Source organism: Schistocerca cancellata, chromosome 6 (genome assembly GCF_023864275.1).
Source record: "Schistocerca cancellata isolate TAMUIC-IGC-003103 chromosome 6, iqSchCanc2.1, whole genome shotgun sequence".
In the NCBI taxonomy this organism is placed as follows: domain Eukaryota; kingdom Metazoa; phylum Arthropoda; class Insecta; order Orthoptera; family Acrididae; genus Schistocerca; species Schistocerca cancellata.
This window is the reverse complement of record NC_064631.1, coordinates 625,638,188-625,658,395: the sequence shown is the minus strand read 5'-3', so window position 1 is coordinate 625,658,395 and position 20,208 is coordinate 625,638,188.

Below are 20,208 nucleotides of genomic sequence, written 5' to 3'. Positions count from 1 at the left end.
TATGTAATGCAACTGTGATTTAAAATGTGTGGTGTGGCAGAGCGGTTCTAGGCGCTTCAGTCTGGAACAGCGCGAACGCTACGGTCGCAGGTTCGAATCCAGTCTCGGGCATGGATGTGTATGACGTCCTTAGGTTAGTTAGGTTTACGTAGTTCTAAGTTCTAGGGGACTGATGACCTCAGTTGTTAAGTCCCATACTGCTCAGAGCCATATAAAATGCGTATAAAGTATAAGATAAGTATCTTCTATCATCTCTGATTTCTTATTACACAATGGTTCAGTAAGGGCGCAAGTAACAGTAACTTCGCTAAGCAGTTAGCGAACTGTGTTATAGACGAAAATAGTCTGCGAAAGATAGTAATACAACACACAGAACTGTATGTAATATACCTTCGTCTAAATTCTAACAATGGATATATAATTTCTTTGTGTGCCGCATGTTAGTTCCTACTGCACGTAAAAGCCTTATTGAGAGTGATCTCCACTGAAATGTACCTTACGATGAAGCCACAGGCACCGAAATGTTTTTTACAACGAACAATGTATTAAAGTGGCTGAAGGCGATTTCTACACCGAAGTACACTCCTGGAAATGGAAAAAAGAACACATTGACACCGGTGTGTCAGACCTACCATACTTGCTCCGGACACTGAGAGAGGGCTGTACAAGCAACGATCACACGCACGGCACAGCGGACACACCAGGAACCGCGGTGTTGGCCGTCGAATGGCGCTAGCTGCGCAGCATTTGTGCACCGTCGCCGTCAGTATAAGCCAGTTTGCCGTGGCATACGGAGCTCCATCGCAGTCTTTAACACTGGTAGCATGCCGCGACAGCGTGGACGTGAACCGTATGTGCAGTTGACGGACTTTGAGCGAGGGCGTATAGTGGGCATGCGGGAGGCCGGGTGGACGTACCGCCGAATTGCTCAACACGTGGGGCGTGAGGTCTCCACAGTACATCGATGTTGTCGCCAGTGGTCGGCGGAAGGTGCACGTACCCGTCGACCTGGGACCGGACCGCAGCGACGCACGGATGCACGCCAAGACCGTAGGATCCTACGCAGTGCCGTAGGGGACCGCACCGCCACTTCCCTGCAAATTAGGGACACTGTTGCTCCTGGGGTATCGGCGAGGACCATTCGCAACCGTCTCCATGAAGCTGGGCTACGGTCCCGCACACCGTTAGGCCGTCTTCCGCTCACGCCCCAACATCGTGCAGCCCGCCTCCGGTGGTGTCGCGACAGGCGTGAATGGAGGGACGAATGGAGACGTGTCGTCTTCAGCGATGAGAGTCGCTTCTGCCTTGGTGCCAATGATGGTCGTATGCGTGTTTGGCGCCGTGCAGGTGAGCGCCACAATCAGGACTGCATACGACCGAGGCACACAGGGCCAACACCCGGCATCATGGTGTGGGGAGCGATCTCCTACACTGGCCGTACACCACTGGTGATCGTCGAGGGGACACTGAATAGTGCACGGTACATCCAAACCGTCATCGAACCCATCGTTCTACCATTCCTAGACCGGCAAGGGAACTTGCTGTTCCAACAGGACAATGCACGTCCGCATGTATCCCGTGCCACCCAACGTGCTCTAGAAGGTGTAAGTCAACTACCCTGGCCAGCAAGATCTCCGGATCTGTCCCCCATTGAGCATGTTTGGGACTGGATGAAGCGTCGTCTCACGCGGGCTGCACGTCCAGCACGAACGCTGGTCCAACTGAGGCGCCAGGTGGAAATGGCATGGCAAGCCGTTCCACAGGACTACATCCAGCATCTCTACAATCGTCTCCATGGGAGAATAGCAGCCTGCATTGCTGCGAAAGCTGGATATACACTGTACTAGTGCCGACATTGTGCATGCTCTGTTGCCTGTGTCTATGTGCCTGTGGTTCTGTCAGTGTGATCATGTGATGTATCTGACCCCAGGAATGTGTCAATAAAGTTTCCCCTTCCTGGGACAATGAATTCACGGTGTTCTTATTTCAATTTCCAGGAGTGTACATACAAGCCCCAGCGCCCATGAGACAACAAAGAACGCATTCCGGTGTAGCAATAGTGTGACGATCAATCGTTCGTCTCTTATCGATTGTTCCAAAAGTCGGAAAGAGTCCTCACTTTTCTAATGGAACGGTTCGACTTTCTTTTCATCAGAGTACTGCACTTCGACTCGTAAACTCTGGAAATCAGCGTTTTGTATACATCTCTTATATAATACGACTCCAATAAAGCGTTTTGTGTTATTACTCTTCATCCGTCTGTCGTAGAACTGTAAGATGAGTAAAACCAGTCGAGACGCCAGATTATAAAAATTGTTTCTTCCGCTCGCTTGACATACCACCCCACCATGATACTGGAAGATCAGGCTTAGAAAAAGGTCAGCATTAATACATATCCAGTTCCGCGGTTTTTCCGACGAATTCTTAGCAGTTGGGCACATTCAACTACATCATAAACAACTACAATACCGATATCGAATTTTTTGCTAACTCCAACACTGTGGTTGGTTCGAGTGGATGGAGTCTTTCAGCAATATCACATGTGAGGCGACAAACGCAATTTAACCGTTATCTTGACCAACGTCGATCAGGAACTGGTTAAAGTAATGCAAGACTTAGTATCACAGTCCATCATTATAGCATTACCGCTTACTACTACGATAGCAATATGCCATTAATGTTACTCCTATGAAAGGAATTTAATTTACACCGTGATCGAGAGCTAATTATTGAAGGTATCGGACTACGTTTCGTTACACAAATGATTGCTTTTGATAGGGATCGGTAATTGAACTAGTGGGAATCGATCCAATGTAATGGCAGTTTAAAGGTAAACTATAATTACGTACATGCAGAAAAGTTCGCTAGACTAATTAGGCAATGACGTACGAAGTAATCATAATGTTCATCAAGAAAAGTAACTACTGTAAGTGATCTTACATGGTACAAAAATTAGTTTTTCAAATAAGAATGAAACCTTTGTACAACTTAGCAAGTCTTGAAACGGTAAATTGTCTTGAACAACTTAAAATGTTGTGGTAACAAACAACTTCTATCCTGTATTCAGAAAATGAATGTTAAGTTTTACAACTTGAAATCAGTTACCGAATGAGGAGTACAACTAAACAGGACATGCGGAGCTTTCACCATTTAACCACTGAATAACAGTTAGGTAGAAATGATCTATAAATGGTTCTTATTGACTGATCTTATTACTATGTTCTCTTTGGCAGCGTGTATTTCTTTGTACTGAGTAGGGCATAAAAGAAAAGTGGAGTATACGAATCGGTTATGATCTCAATAGTTGTATCCAGTCAATATTTCACAAACAAAAATGCGGTTAAGTGACTGATACCCTTCGTAATTACTATTACTGTAATAATAATTGTATTACTGGCTCAACATTTTATAGCAACTGACGAAGATCAGAACTAAACACTTCTACCAAGCCACAATATAAAAACACTTTAAAATACAAATAACAATGACCACTACTATATTCAGTCATTTTTAGTACTGAAAGAAGGTTTTGCGAGAATGAAAGTGAAGTAAAGTACAAATACATAGTTATTTCCTTTGCATCCCCAGTCCGCAAGGCTTTAACTATTAACGATGCAAAGAACGTTGAGTATTTCGGAAACAAAATTATCTGAAAAATTCAGAAATTTATTACTGCACGAATAGCTCAGTGTTCTCGACATGAATTTCAGAGGAAACAGAGTGTTATTTGCATCTAAAGCCAATTATTGGTACATGCAAGCAAATACAAAACTAAGCGTTTACTTCAGATGACGGGGTGGCTCTGGCGATCTCCTGTGAATAACTTTATGGCGGAAAAAATATTCATGCATCTAGAAGCATAATTGCTCCGAAAATTATCTTCTTGGCACCTGATTTTTAAGGTAGAGCCAACCGGTATACGCCGTGAATTAATAACCATTAACTCGCATTAACGAGGCATTCAGTCTTGCTGTTTTCCTTGCCTCATGCATCACAGACGATAAGAACAGTTTGAATGGTAGCCACCGACTCTGTAGTGTCACAAAGACTCCTTGTGATTTTAACGCCAAATCCACCTTTTCTATTCTCGACCATCGTATTTTGTAGCGGAGGAACGTCCCTTCAGGTTTTACACATATACAAATCTACGTGGCCTACGCATTAACCAGTTCTACTAATACTATTTTAATATTTTAGCATTTTAATAGAACATAGTTTTAAAATTACATACATACATTAATTCTTGTGAGATAACTTTACAAAAATATGAACAAACGTTTACATAAAAGCTTAAACAAAGAACATAGTGGTACAGATATCACATTAAGCATGAGAAGGCAAAGATGTTACATGAAATATGTACATCGATACCAAACATGAATGTTGCACCATATCCGAGCAATCATATCAGAAGGTTAAAAGTACAGTTATAAAGAGCCTGTCGGTACCAAAGGAACAACATACACAACGCATTCTACATGAAGTGGAAATTGGAAATCTAAATCCATCAGAACTGACACAGAACCTACGTAATTTGGAGCGAAAGAACATGTTTGCAGAGGACGCATTACACATTACGTACGATATGGCTCAGTTGCTCCCGTCAACAGTGAGTATGATCATAACTGCTTTAGCAAAGAAAGCGGATGCAATTTAAAATTTTTCCTCAATGACACTTCGTAAATTAAATGCGCCATAACAAACTTACTGCCAGACGCTCTGGCTCAAGGCAGTGTTACAGAAAGCAATACATCGGATCTTCAGACTGACGTCACATGAACTGAAGCAAATCGGGAAAAAAGATAAACTTTTCCTCGTCTTAATAGATCTAGAGCATTGCTTCAATTTTCCAGAAGAATAAATTACTGACTACCACATCGCAAACGATGTTCAATCTTCTAAACAGCACAGCTTGTAAGGTGCCTCTTACGCGAAGAAGACATTTTACCAGTTTTAATAAAATATTGTTTCTTATTGATGTATTCACAATAGTTAGGAAGCGCTGTAGTCCGTACCCGGCCGCGAGTCGGAGAGCATTTCCCACGCTGGCTGTCTAGGTGACGAAGCGACCATATGTCGCGCGTAGTGGGGTGGGGCTCGGCGCTGGACGGTAGCAACAAGCGTCAGCCTGGGAAATATACATGACGGGAAGTACCGCCATCTTGGCGCCAAAGACACCGATTTTGTTTATTTATATTTAATAATTAAAGTCACCTATGACAACATGAATACTAGGAGGAGCCTCTGTAGGTTTAAAACTATTTATCATGATTTTGCCTCGTTAAAATTCGCACCCGTTCATTGACAAATGCATATCTTAGTAAGTGCGGACTTGATCGGAAATCCACGAACTGTGACGAAACTAGTAAGTGATATGGGCTGCGTGCCAAAGTCGGCAGTCGGCGTCAAGAGCTCTTCCTGTCTTGTTCGATGGTAGCCATGCTGTCGGTTACGAGTAGTTTGTGACATGACTGTTTCATTATTGATCTAATAGGAATAATAGTGATATTACGGCATTATGAATGTTAGTTTCGAGTAAATCAATACCCCAAAGTTGATCGGCAGCAATTTCAGATAATTAGCTTCCACCGACAGGGACATCCAATGAACCAATGAAGAATCCACACGGGACGACATTTACGAGAGCTGCACCGCGCGCAGGTAGGAGGAAATCCCACAACACGACTCACCAAGGCGGATCAAGGAACGTCCGACTTACACTCGCAAATTCCAGGTGGAAATGCTCACTAGTTATACTGTACGTCACATATACCATTCTCTACGGACTCGCGGCTAAGCTGAGTAATAACAGTATCAGTTTAGAAGCGAGGGTATCTTGCAAGCTGCAGGTGATAGGTCAACAATAATCACACTTCCATGTGGTTCTCGTTCCACGTTAAATCTGCAGATGAAGCTAAGAAGTTCGAACAACCGCACTCAAACTACTAAAAAGACCGATAAGCAGCGCTATCAGCGGCAAACTACATTCACGTGCACCGCATACGCTAAACGAAAGAGAGTGAATCACAGTTCCATATCCTCGTGGAATATACACTCCTGGAAATTGAAATAAGAACACCGTGAATTCATTGTCCCAGGAAGGGGAAACTTTATTGACACATTCCTGGGGTCAGATACATCACATGATCACACTGACAGAACCACAGGCACATAGACACAGGCAACAGAGCATGCACAATGTCGGCACTAGTACAGTGTATATCCACCTTTCGCAGCAATGCAGGCTGCTATTCTCCCATGGAGACGATCGTAGAGATGCTGGATGTAGTCCTGTGGAACGGCTTGCCATGCCATTTCCACCTGGCGCCTCAGCTGGACCAGCGTTCGTGCTGGACGTGCAGACCGCGTGAGACGACGCTTCATCCAGTCCCAAACATGCTCAATGGGGGACAGATCCGGAGATCTTGCTGGCCAGGGTAGTTGACTTACACCTTCTAGAGCACGTTGGCTGGCACGGGATACATGCAGACGTGCATTGTCCTGTTGGAACAGCAAGTTCCCTTGCCGGTCTAGGAATGGTAGAACGATGGGTTCGATGACGGTTTGGATGTACCGTGCACTATTCAGTGTCCCCTCGACGATCACCAGTGGTGTACGGCCAGTGTAGGAGATCGCTCCCCACACCATGATGCCGGATGTTGGCCCTGTGTGCCTCGGTCGTATGCAGTCCTGATTGTGGCGCTCACCTGCACGGCGCCAAACACGCATACGACCATCATTGGCACCAAGGCAGAAGCGACTCTCATCGCTGAAGACTACACGTCTCCATTCGTCCCTCCATTCACGCCTGTCGCGACACCACTGGAGGCAGGCTGCACGATGTTGGGGCGTGAGCAGAAGATGGCCTAACGGTGTGCGGGACCGTAGCCCAGCTTCATGGAGACGGTTGTGAATGGTCCTCGCCGATACCCTAGGAGCAACGGTGTCCCTAATTTGCTAGGAAGTGGCGGTGCGGTCCCCTACGGCACTGCGTAGGATCCTACGGTCTTGGCGTGCATCCGTGCGTCGCTGCGGTCCGGTCCCAGGTCGACGGGCACGTGCACCTTCCGCCGACCACTGGCGACAACATCGATGTACTGTGGAGACCTCACGCCCCACGTGTTGAGCAATTCGGCGGTACGCCCACCCGGCCTCCCGCATGCCCACTATACGCCCTCGCTCAAAGTCCGTCAACTGCACATACGGTTCACGTCCACGCTGTCGCGGCATGCTACCAGTGTTAAAGACTGCGATGGAGCTCCGTATGCCACGGCAAACTGGCTGACACTGACGGCGGTAGTGCACAAATGCTGCGCAGCCAGCGCCATTCGACGGCCAACACCGCGGTTCCTGGTGTGTCCGCTGTGCCGTGCGTGTGATCATTGCTTGTACAGCCCTCTCGCAGTGTCCGGAGCAAGTATGGTGGGTCTGACACACCGGTGTCAATGTGTTCTTTTTTCCATTTCCAGGAGTGTATATCCGCACGTTTCAAGCGCGTCAGTGAAACGTATATTTTTTTTAAAAAAGCACACAGTGAACGTCATCGAATACTTAACTGACAGCGGTTCAGGTATTGGAATCTTGCTCCTTATTACTTGCTATTTTCCTTTAGTTTATTATCAAGATACGAGAGCAAACTAAATGTTGCGTATGTAGTGGCGTAAATATAGCACTTAATATTTTAACATAATATCAGGTGTGTTAGTATAACTGAGCTCCTTTAATCCACTGAACCAGCATATGATCAGCTGGACTGCACATTAAAAGTAGAAAATAATAAAGTGATTCACGCTTTTGGAGCAACTCGCCATTTAGTGAACCTCAGCCCACAAATATACGACGAATGGACTTTCAGAGGTGCCATAGTGAATTTTTTAAACCGTTTGAAGCAACTATAAAGAAATATTCAAATACAGCCGCTGCCACCAGTGAGGGGGAACATCATTACAGTAAGTTCTACGAGATTATCCAGACCTATTCACACCACCCACACCCCATAAAGTAAGCACAGAATTGAATAGAGCAATACTTGGACCACCTGCCTTCACCCGCTACCAACCTCTGGCAAATCACGTAGCAACCACATCGTATTTCAACAAGTGGTTAGACGCGCGTATTGTATGTAGATCGAACAGCCCCTGGTCCTGAACGCTTCATTACCGACCTTATGAGGATTTTAGGTCGTTGAATGTTCTGACTGTCCCAGGTCGTTGCACCATTCCCTGTATGCAGGACTTTAGAAGTGCATCACATTTTTCAATGTAATTGATTGTGACAAGACCTATACACATATCCCATTTCCCACTGTGACAACCTCAAGATGTCAGTTATTACTCCTGTGGACTGTTTGGGTTTCAATTTATGTCACACAGTTTACGCATTGCAGCCCAGACACGAAATTTGGAGAGCTCTAAAAGTTGGTTTTGCTTCTGCAGGTGGCATGCTATTTTTCTCACATAATGAACAAGAGCACAAACTCCACTTGCAGTTGTTGTTTCAGCATCAGCAGGAGATCCAATACTGAAAATCACTTTATGTTGTTACAACGCCAAATTTCTACAACACCCATACATTACCATGATATACTAAGAAAATTGATTCCAAGCGAATCATGATGTGTCCCACCTAGTGTTCACGCTTCAGCATGTGCTGCGGCTCTACGATTTACATGGCTAGGAGCCAAAAGACAGTTCCACCAGCTGACAAGATCTGCCGGCTGGGGTGGCGGAACCATTTGACAGAATCTCATTAATATTTTCAATAAAACCAGGTCAGTCGGCATACATTCGCACTAATTGACGATACACATTAGCTATCCCGCAACACGATTTACATATGTGCACCAGGACACCGTGAGGCCAGGTCCGCACTTAAACGCGAGCAAATACTTGTTAACGATAGTAGATGTTTTGACACTCATGCCGAAGGCTACGCCAATTACAGATATTTTTGCTGAAACGGTGACTTAATAATTCGTCCGCACATAGCTCGCCAGCTTCTGAGTTGCGACCACAATGGCCACGGATCGCGGTCGGCAATCAGACTGCTAGCTAATTGCCGGTTTCACAGAACTTGAACAATTGTTAAACGACTCCACAGAAAGCACCGCTCCCTTTCCACGAAAATATCTGTAACTACTGTAGTGTAACGACGTATAGGTTTTGTTTAGGAATGACTTTCGTTTATCATATGACCATGTGCAGACTTAGTCACCTACGTCAGTTGCAACCCACTTCAAAATGATTTATATTCTTTTTAAATTGTCACAGAATGGGTCTTGAACGAAACTGTAAAACATCAGTTGAGTCGTAAGCAAAGAATTTCGTCACTTGGGCCAATTGGTTTGCGTAAACTCTTTCAATTTAAATTTCGTTTGTTTCTCCTCAGAACTTATATTGACACCCGTTATCTTGACTTAATCGATATCAGAATCACCCATTGACTAAACTTTTCAGATTCGAAGTTGCGATGAACGCTGTCAAAATCCAATAATCTTGTGAAACATATTATTAATCAGTTCACATAATTCTCCATAAATAAATCCTCAGAACACGTGTTTCAACTTTAGTAGTATCCACTATTTTATTAACTTCCTACATACAGACGTTCTGAACCTGAGGCTTAACAGAATAGGACTGACATTTTCAACAAGATTAAGCTCTATATGACGTCATTGTTGTACAAAAAGAGTATACAAATTCATTTTTAATTTTTAGAAGCACGACGCAACAACTCGGTTCCAGGATCTTCTGTTGCTCCTCGGCTGTCGACCCGCGACGTATAGCGGCCAGCAATTTCCTCTCTGGTCGCGGCAACGAAGATGCTGTCTCCGTTCGTTGCGCCGCCCTCTCCGTACATGAAACACATAAAGAAAATACAAAACTTTTAGATAATTCACATCTATTACCAATAATAAGAAAAATATATAAACAAACTAAATTAAACTTATAGTCACCTGCAAACTGGGCTGACTTTGGTGGATGGGTGACGCTTAATTTCGTCCCACTACATACCCCACCCACAAGCTCAGTTTGTCAGGTTTCAACCGAAAATAAAACTTTTCAATATACAATATTTAACTGTTAATACATTTTCCTCACATTTTACTTAATCTAGAGTCCTTGCTCTTAGATAGATTTAATCTTTTTAATACGATATTGTTGCGACTATTTGTCATTTACTCTTAATTGTGCCATTGTGGCAATTCATAACCGAATATATGGAGATTACTCCTCTTCATTTAATAGTTGCTAGTAAATACTAATTTAGTACGTTCTTTAACGTTGTTACGTTAGGACAGAGCGTTCAAATTGTGGTAAATTAGTCTCAGTTTTATTCATTTACTAGAGTTACTCTTTCCTAAACTCTACATTACTAATTAGTTTCTCACAATAACTAATAGTACTACTTACTTTACTTCATTCTTTTCCCTAATAACTTATTTATGCCTGAGGTCAAGAAGAAATCAAGCAAAACTTTCTTTAGAATCTCGGCACGGCTTTCTTTGCCTTCGGACACCTTGTTGGGTAATGGCAATTTATTTAGGAGAAACATGCGAGAGAGCCCCGTTTGGTGTGTTCTATATTAACACTATTACAAACCTCAATTAAAGGCACTCTGCTATGTTCTCGTGAGCCATATAGCTCTGGACGCCCATGGTCCCTAAAATTATTTACCATCCCCTTTGGTTCCTACTATCCGAATAAACATGAAAATATACAAAATTCCTTTTGACCTAATAGCAAAATTCCTTCCATATAAATCCCCCTTTTGGTTATCATCCTCTTTTTGAAGTACCAGTAGATTATTGTAGAACACTTGTTTAAGCTTTCTGTTTCATTCTTTAAAATAATACGTAACTATCACGAAAACTTCACATGAATAAACTATGAACGCTCTTCCGTATGCAACATATACTAAATATTAACTTATTTAGGAATGAATGGTTTCATTTGGTCAACACTATATAATCCTTTAATTACACCTGATGAAGGTTCCATAAGAAGTAACGCTTTGGGATGTACAATCTTATATACAACATATGGACCTTCAAAGATAAAGAAGAATTTTCTACATTCCTTACCGATCTTAGAACTTTTAGGATGAGATCGTACTAGCACCAGATCTCCTACCTGAAATGAGGGTTCTATAGCATGTTGATTATAAATTTTAATTCTCCGTTCGGCATTTTTAATAATCTGTTCGCAAACTTTTTCGTCTGGGATGCATTGTTGGATCTCATTTGCTGGTGGCCAAGGTAGAGCAGCTAGTAAAGGCTCACCTATAATTCGTTTGCCTAAAATTTCTATAGGTGATAATCCCGTCGTTAGGTGAGGCAATTCATTTAATATCTTTTCGAATTCAGGCATTAGTTTGGCCCACCGGGTATGTTTATGTGCACAATACGTCCTACATAATCGTCCTAATTCTTTCATGACTCTTTCTACTAAATTACTTTGAGGGTGATATTTCGAAATTAAGATATGTTTGATTCCATATTGTTTTATCATATCTTGAAATCTTTGACTAATAAAGGCACTACCGTTGTCAGACATAAGTCGTTTAGGAATGCCCCAGTTAACAAAGTAATTTCGGGTGAGGCAGCGTATAACGCTTGCTGTATTCGCTCGTTTCAAAGTATATAGCTTCACATGTTTGGACCAACATTCCATTACAACAAACACATAAGTTAATCCTCCTGAACTACGAGGCAGAGGGCCGAAAAAATCTAATGACAGTAAATCCCACAGACCTCGAGGAATTACAGCATATAATTTATAACGCTTAGATTTGTTATTAACTTTAACCTTTTGACAGGTTTCACAAGCCCTAATGATACTTCTCACAATACGGGACATATTTTTGAAATAATAATACTTCATTAGATGTTTAATACATTTATGAATTCCAAAATGCCCGCAACCTTCATGAATATAAGTAATTAACTCGTACACAACAGTTTTCGGAATGCAGATTTTCCATCTCTGGTGTTCCCTCTGTGCTTTCGAATACAACAAGTCGTTAAAATATAACCACACACCCCGGGTGTTAACTGTTTCGTCCCCATTATTAAGGTTTTGTATAAGGTCCCTATATTGATCATCATTTCTTTGAGTGCATCTAATAACAGTTACTATCCGTTTAACCTTACGTTCGTTCTCCTGAGTTAAAAGGAAATAAACATGGTAATTTGTTCCTGGTTCTTCTACAATGTTAATATTCTCCATTCCTACGGGGAGTCTCGACAAAGCATCCGAAACTACATTCTGAGATCCTTTTATATACCTAATTTCGTACTGAAATTCTTGCAAGCATAATACCCAACGTAATAGTCTACGGTGAAGTAACCGACAATTGTTCAGAAAGATTAAAGCCTGATGTTCAGTATATACAATTGTTTTTCTTCCCATTAATAATCCTCTAAATCGTTGAAAACCCCTTACCACTGCGAGAGCTTCCTTCTCGGTTACAAAATAATTTCTTTCGTGTTTATTTAAAGTTCTACTAGCGAATCCAATAGGCCGATATAATCCCTTTTCATTGGTCAGATCATCTTGGAATATTACACAAGACACACCATAATCAGAGGCATCCGTACACATACAAAAGTCCTGATTGAAATCTGGGTGGTATAACATTTTGGCTTCCGTTAACGCTCCTTTTATCTGATTAAAAACTTCCTCTTCCTCTTTTCCCCAGAGCCATACTGACTTCTCTTTCAATAAATCTAGTAATTTAGGATTAACAATGTCCTGCCCTGGAAGAAATCTTCTCAGGAATCCTACCATTCCTAAGAATGATTTCAATTGTTTCCGATTTCTAGGACTCGGGCATCGAGCAATAGCTTCAATACGTGCTGGGTCTGGCCTAATACCTTTACTGTCCACTATATGCCCCAAAAATCTCACTTCCTCCTTTCCGAAATAAGACTTAGATAATTTTAAAGTAATTCCTCTGTCAATTAAACGGTCAAACAATTCCCGTAATATCGTTACGTGTTCTTCCCACGTTTTAGTGGCTACCAAAATATCATCTACATATAGAATAATCTTTTGTAACAATTGCTGACCCAAAGCAGAATCTAATGCCCTAATGAAAGTTGACACTGATATATTAAGTCCAAAAGGTAAAACTTGGAACTGATATGATCTGCCTTCAAAAAGAAAAGCCGTATATTGCCGTGAATCCGGGTGTAATATGACTTGATGGTAGCCAGCAGTTAAATCCATTGTACTCATATAACGTGAACCAGCAATCTTAAGAAGTACGTCCTCCATAGGAATAGGTCTGTCTCTTTCCATCTCTATAATTTTATTTAACTCACGGGCATCCAGAACTAATCGCACCCCACCAGTAGCTTTCTTAACTACCCACAAAGGACTGTTAAAAGCGCTACATGATCGTTCGATAATGTTTTGTTCTAGCATCTTACTTATTTCTCTACTAGCCGGTTCTTTGAATTGTACTGGAATAGGATAAGGTTTCTTAAAGAATGGTTTTTGATCTTTAATCTTAAGTTTACAAACGTAATCTTTAATTCTCCCTGGTTCATCTGAGAAGACGGCTCTAAATTCTAACAACAAAGATTCCAACTCTTCCTTTTCTGGTTCGGATAGACAATTCGTAGAATAACATTTTCCTTTCACTTCGGTTTCGATACTGCTACTAGCCTGACCTTGGTATACTTCATATTCAAGATCACTAAAATCTGTTAATAGGCTCATGGTCTGTGCGTACTTAATCTGTAAGGATTCGTAGCAATTTTCCGGTACTTGATTATCAGAAAACCTCACTTTAAAAGCACATGCCTCCTTATGGATGGTTAAGGAAGAGTCTTTAAAATCTAATATAGCTTTATATTTACACAGCCAATCTATACCTAAAATTAGGGCCACATTTAAGTTGGCTACGACAAGTACAGAGTGAGCAATTAATTGTTTAGCAATCTCAAAAGTTAAATAAACTTCCTCAGTAATATTTTGACTTCTTTTAGCGGTAACTCCTATAATTTTCACCCCAGTTACAGGTAAGGTTGGGAAATTCCAATATTTTCTTTTAAGCTGGAATAATTCTTTCGATAAAATACTTACTTCGCTACCCGAATCAATTATAATATTTATTTCGGTATCATTAATATAACCTTTAATAACGGGTTTATAAGTTATATTCTCCCTTATCAGATTGTCTTCCTGAAGCAAATCTTGTTGCCAGTCACCGTCCTTTTGGCAGCTTAATGATAAATTGCAATTGGGTCTTGTATAATCTTGACTAACAGTTCCCTTTAGTTGACCCGTACTAAAGGACTTTACTAGTTTTCCGAACTTTCTATGATAACGTCACCTACCACTTGACCTTCATTAATTACTTGAGGATGATTTATTTCATGATCGTTATTGTGTAATTTCCGCATTTTCGAGTTATTGCCACGATTTTGTTGGCTCTCTTTATCTTTAGATTGACGCTTTATATAACAAAACCGGCTATGATTGTTGTTATTAGCTATTCGTGGTTCTGAATTATTATTATTATTTCGAGGATTGTCATTTCTACCAAATCTAAACTTCTCGTCTTCCCTTTCTCTGTTAAGTATATCTAACTGTTCTAAATATCCTAATAATTCACAGGGTTGTGACCACTCTCTTTCTATCATTCCTTCCTTTACATAATACGGTAACCTACTAATTAGGACTCGTATTAGGTGACTTTCAATAATTGGTTCTTCAATTAATTTAGCACGGTTTAAATGCCATTCAAAATAATTCCTATAACCTCCCCACCGTTTAGAATATGGAGGAGGGTCTAGCAACTCTAAAGTTAAGTGTTGTTGTTTTCCTCTTGACCAATAATGTTGTTTAAACTGCTTAACAAAATCATCCCAGTCCCTAAATTCATTTCTATGCAGTACTGCCCACTCCGCAGCTTCTGCTTCTAAATGTCCTATTACAAATTGAATCCTTTTTTCATTACTCCATTTAGGAGATAATGAAGTTTCAAAAGCTTTTATAAAGATTATAGGGTGAAGTTCACCTCCTGGTTTGAATACAGGGAATCGACTTGCCACATTTGAATTTGTCGTTATATCATCCAAACATTCTGCGAGAGACATAGTCGGATTTTGTTTAGATTGCGGAGACGGAGTTGCATCGGATTGGCTTGCCGTGATTTCTTTATTCATATTGTTGTGGTCCGAGCTAGCAAATTCGATGCGACTGTTGTCTCTGATTATGTTATTACCTCTGCTATCTGAAATGTTTTCGTTATTATCTAATTCCGATAACCGTTTAGTAATTTCCTGTATTCGCATTTCTGTATTGGAAACGCGATTAGCTAATATCGATTCTTCACTGTGTTCACGATGTGACCGCTCTGTACCTTCGTCAATGTTATTATCTTTGGCAGTCTCAAGGTTACTGCATATTTCAGTAATTAAAAATTTCATGTTTTCGATTTCGGTATGGTCCTTTTCTACTTGATGAGTTAATGTCTCTAATTTTACATTATCTATTGAAGAAATCTCTACAGGTTTGGTAGAGACCTCTTTAATAGATCCCAATAATTCTCTACGAACAGTTTCCGTTTGCATAGAAAATTCATCTCGTAACATATCGTTATTTTTCTGTATTTCATTTACAACTAAGATATTGACACTATCTAGTCTCTCGGTTAAGTCAGTAATATCGTTTCGCATACGAGCTTTTTCCTCTCGTGATTCCTGGATATGTTCTCCTAACCTTTTACAATTATCAGCAATCTTATTACTAAGTCCTACTAGTTTTTCCTGCATTTCAACTTTAGAAGACTCTATTTTATCACTTAATTCTCGACTGGTTTCATTAAGATATTCCTGTAACCTGTCCGTAGATTTTGTTAGCTCCCCTTTAAGTCTAGCAGTAGATTCCTCGTTAGACTGTTTTAACTCATGTTTTAGTTCCTCTTTCAATCTAGCAGTAGATTCCTCGTTTGTTTTAATCTAGCCATAGATTCTTCGTTAGACTGTTTTAATTCCTGTTTTAGTTCCTCTTTTAATCTAGCAGTAGATTCTTCGTTAGACTGTTTTAATTCCTGTTTTAGTTCCTCTTTTAATCTAGCAGTAGATTCTTCGTTAGACTGTTTTAATTTAGCGATCGCCCTAAAAAGGGATCTCATGCTCCTATCGGACATAGACTGCTCTTCGTCTGACATTTCACTTCCCGACATTATTGTAAGATATTAACTAGTTACACACGCAGACTTGTAATCAACAATCCCGTAAAAGCACACTCCCTATGTACAACACTGCACTTCCAACTTGAAACAAACTCACCGGACACTAATATTGTAATTTGTAGTTCTCGATGACCAGTGTGCTGCTATGGGCTGCAGATGTAACAGCCGTCGATGCAGCCGCTGAGATGCTGCGACCCCGCTTCCGCAACCGGCAGGACGCTGAGTCGAACACCGGAGACGTCACTGGCTGCAACCACGCCCGGCACCGCCGTAGACAGGCGAAGCCCTCAGCAACACCTCTAATACCAGCCAGAGGAACGCCCCCCAGCTGACGCACTGGGCCTGTTAGCTTAGGGAGAAAAAAGGTTGTCGGGGTTTGCAGCGTTCAGCTGCTGCCCAACAGATGCGCCTTCTCGTGGAATAACTGCGTGCCCGTACTGCTTGGCTGCGCTCCGTCAGTTGCCCACACCCGCAAAGTCGGCGCTGGCTGGTGAAGGCTCCACGAAAACTCGCGTTGCTCTCCCGAAGGACTCTTGATGTTTTGTTTCGTACCTGTGTGCCTTAATTGCACACAAGTCCTGTTTATAAGGTCGCCAAGGTGTAGTGTAACGACGTATAGGTTTTGTTTAGGAATGACTTTCGTTTATCATATGACCATGTGCAGACTTCGTCACCTACGTCAGTTACAACCCACTTCAAAATGATTTATATTCTTTTTAAATTGTCACAGAATGGGTCTTGAACGAAACTGTAAAACATCAGTTGAGTCGTAAGCAAAGAATTTCGTCACTTGGGCCAATTGGTTTGCGTAAACTCTTTCAATTTAAATTTCGTTTGTTTCTCCTCAGAACTTATATTGACACCCGTTATCTTGACTTAATCGATATCAGAATCACCCATTGACTAAACTTTTCAGATTCGAAGTTGCGATGAACGCTGTCAAAATCCAATAATCTTGTGAAACATATTATTAATCAGTTCACATAATTCTCCATAAATAAATCCTCAGAACACGTGTTTCAACTTTAGTAGTATCCACTATTTTATTAACTTCCTACATACAGACGTTCTGAACCTGAGGCTTAACAGGATAGGACTGACATTTTCAACAAGATTAAGCTCTATATGACGTCATTGTTGTACAAAAAGAGTATACAAATTCATTTTTAATTTTTAGAAGCACGACGCAACAACTCGGTTCCAGGATCTTCTGTTGCTCCTCGGCTGTCGACCCGCGACGTATAGCGGCCAGCAATTTCCTCTCTGGTCGCGGCAACGAAGATGCTGTCTCCGTTCGTTGCGCCGCCCTCTCCGTACATGAAACACATAAAGAAAATACAAAACTTTTAGATAATTCACATCTATTACCAATAATAAGAAAAATATATAAACAAACTTAATTAAACTTATAGTCACCTGCAAACTGGGCTGACTTTGGTGGATAGGTGACGCTTAATTTCGTCCCACTACACTACATACAGCCCGTCATACTAATGGGCTTCAGAAAGGCTGCGGAAACTGACATTGACCTGTCTTGGAGTTAACTCACATCTGGACAACAAATGCGCGTTCCTGCAGACCTCATAGAATGCCAAGAAGTAACAATAGTCTCATCCCACGTACTGCAAGAGTTCGCACAAACAACGTAGCACATAATGCAGCGCTTCATTCCAGCAGCACCAGCTCGTCACAGAATCAAGGAAATATTTTTCCACAAAAACTTCCAAAACTGTTCAAACGTTTTATTACGTGCTGATGCAGCCATGTTGCTGCTATGTAGCTCATTTTTGGGCCATATCGGGTATTACAACTCGACTTGCACACATTCGTAATACTTCAAGACGATGAAGCCACAACAGTATCCTAAGAGAGATTGAAGCCTACTTACATCACAGACGAATATACTTCAGACACGCCAGATACAGGTTCAACGGCGAAAACTCGACCGGGCTATACATATCAACACGTATACCAAGCACCCCACTCTTTCGCTCAAGACCGACACATTTCCAGCGGACACACCCAGAGCAACCACCGCCAGCGTTAGATAACAGCATCGTCGCTACCTCTGGCAGTCACCTGCCACTACTAAGTTCCAACTACAACATCAGAACCGACAAGTAAGCCCAAAATTCCCTTCCATTCCCGGACGCCCCCGGTTTGCGCAAGCAGACTCTTCAGTCGGAGGTAACCACCCGGCCTTGGTGTTACCATGCATTAGCAAAGACCTGTAAATCACTTCTAGGCAGAAGTGGTCCAGCTGTTTCCTGCCCTCGGCGACGTCACACAGTTGGTCACCCACGGTCTCACATTCAAAAAAGGATGGCCACTGTGGTGACATATCTTTCGACACACGTCGTTTGAGAAGTCGACGGGAGAGACAGTTTGTTCGATCTGAGAACTGCCGTTTGGTTCAAGACTCTGTGACAACAACGTGGGTTTTGTACATATCTCTCATGTAGTGTTGCTTCAGGATAGGCTTATGTGCTATTGCTGTTTATCCTTGAGTAGCTACAAGAGTACAATAAGGCCGTCGCGGGTATGGCCGAGCGGTTCTAGGCTCTTCAGTCCGCATCCGCGCTGCTGCTATGTTCGCAGGTTCTAATCTTGCCTCGGGTATGGATGTGTGTGATGTCTTTAGGTTAGTTAGCTTTACTTAGTTGTAAGTCTAGGGGACTGATGATCTCAGATGTCCCGTAGTGATTAGAGCCATTTGAACCAAGGCCCTCGGCACACTGACCTTGCTGTCGAACGTCAACGTTGAGCGTGCTTTCAACGTGATGCTGAATGGTCAGGAACGATGCGACTTGTGCTTACGGTACGTGGGCCCTAACGTGCTATAGGCATCACAATGCACTCCAGCGGCAGTTGCGGGATGCTTCTAGCTCGTAAATCACACTTTTTATTGAAATGGTGTGCGTAAAATTCCCACATTAACTCTATCAAAAAGCACATTTCTCCCATTGCCCATAGACTAGTCACGTTGTTCTATATGTAATATACGCAAACAAAAACTTCAATATCCAAGTACATGTTTTAAGACGAAAAGGAAAGTATATTGTCCAACAAGTAAGGACGCAGGCTTATAAAAGTTCTATTGCAAACAGTGCGATACAAATTTGCAATAGTTCTACACATTAGGTAAGCATTATTTCACCATTACCACATTTTAGTGAAGCCCTAAGGTCATTCTTACTTGATCATTGTTCCTACCCAGTAGCAGAATTTTTGCAACATGTGAATTACGAAACGTACAAGAAAAAGGAGCAAAATATCGTTATAGAAGTAGTGCAAGCTGTCCTGTTGATTGAACCAATCGAACAAACTCACCCTGGGCTGGAGTGGCCGAGCGGTTCTAGGCGCTACAGTCTGGAACCGGGCGACCGTTATGGTCGCAGGTTCGAGTCCTGCCTCGGGCATGGATGTGTGTGATGTCTTTAGTTAGGTTCAAGTAGTTCTAACTTCTAGGGGACTGATAACCTCAGATGTTAAGACCCATAGTGCTCAGAGCCATTTGATCCAGCCAAACTCTCCGCTAAAAAAAGGGTGAACTTATACTTACATAACATCAAATAGTATGGTATATACTTATATTAAACTAATAATAATGCGTGATAACCTATTACGAGAATGCTGGGGGGAAAAATTTTAGACGTGGCGAGACGGAAACCGTCGGCATATCATGCAGTTCGGTAACGCTACTCATAACTTCTTTTTTTCTTCGTTGTTGATCGTTGTGTTTGGTCGTTGTGGACGTCACATGACATCCGTTCAAGTTCGTCTGTTGATCTTTCCACTTAGTTATTTATTACAAAGACCAACCAGCATTCTGACCGAACACATTGAGATACCGTGCCGGCTGCACTAAACGGACAACAAACCTCTTTTAGCCAATCCTAATATATTCCCACGTGCTAAATGCTTTAGTAGTAGCTATGTTACTAACTGAAATTTAATTATAACAAATTGTACCAATAAAAATGCGTTTTTGATGGATTCTTA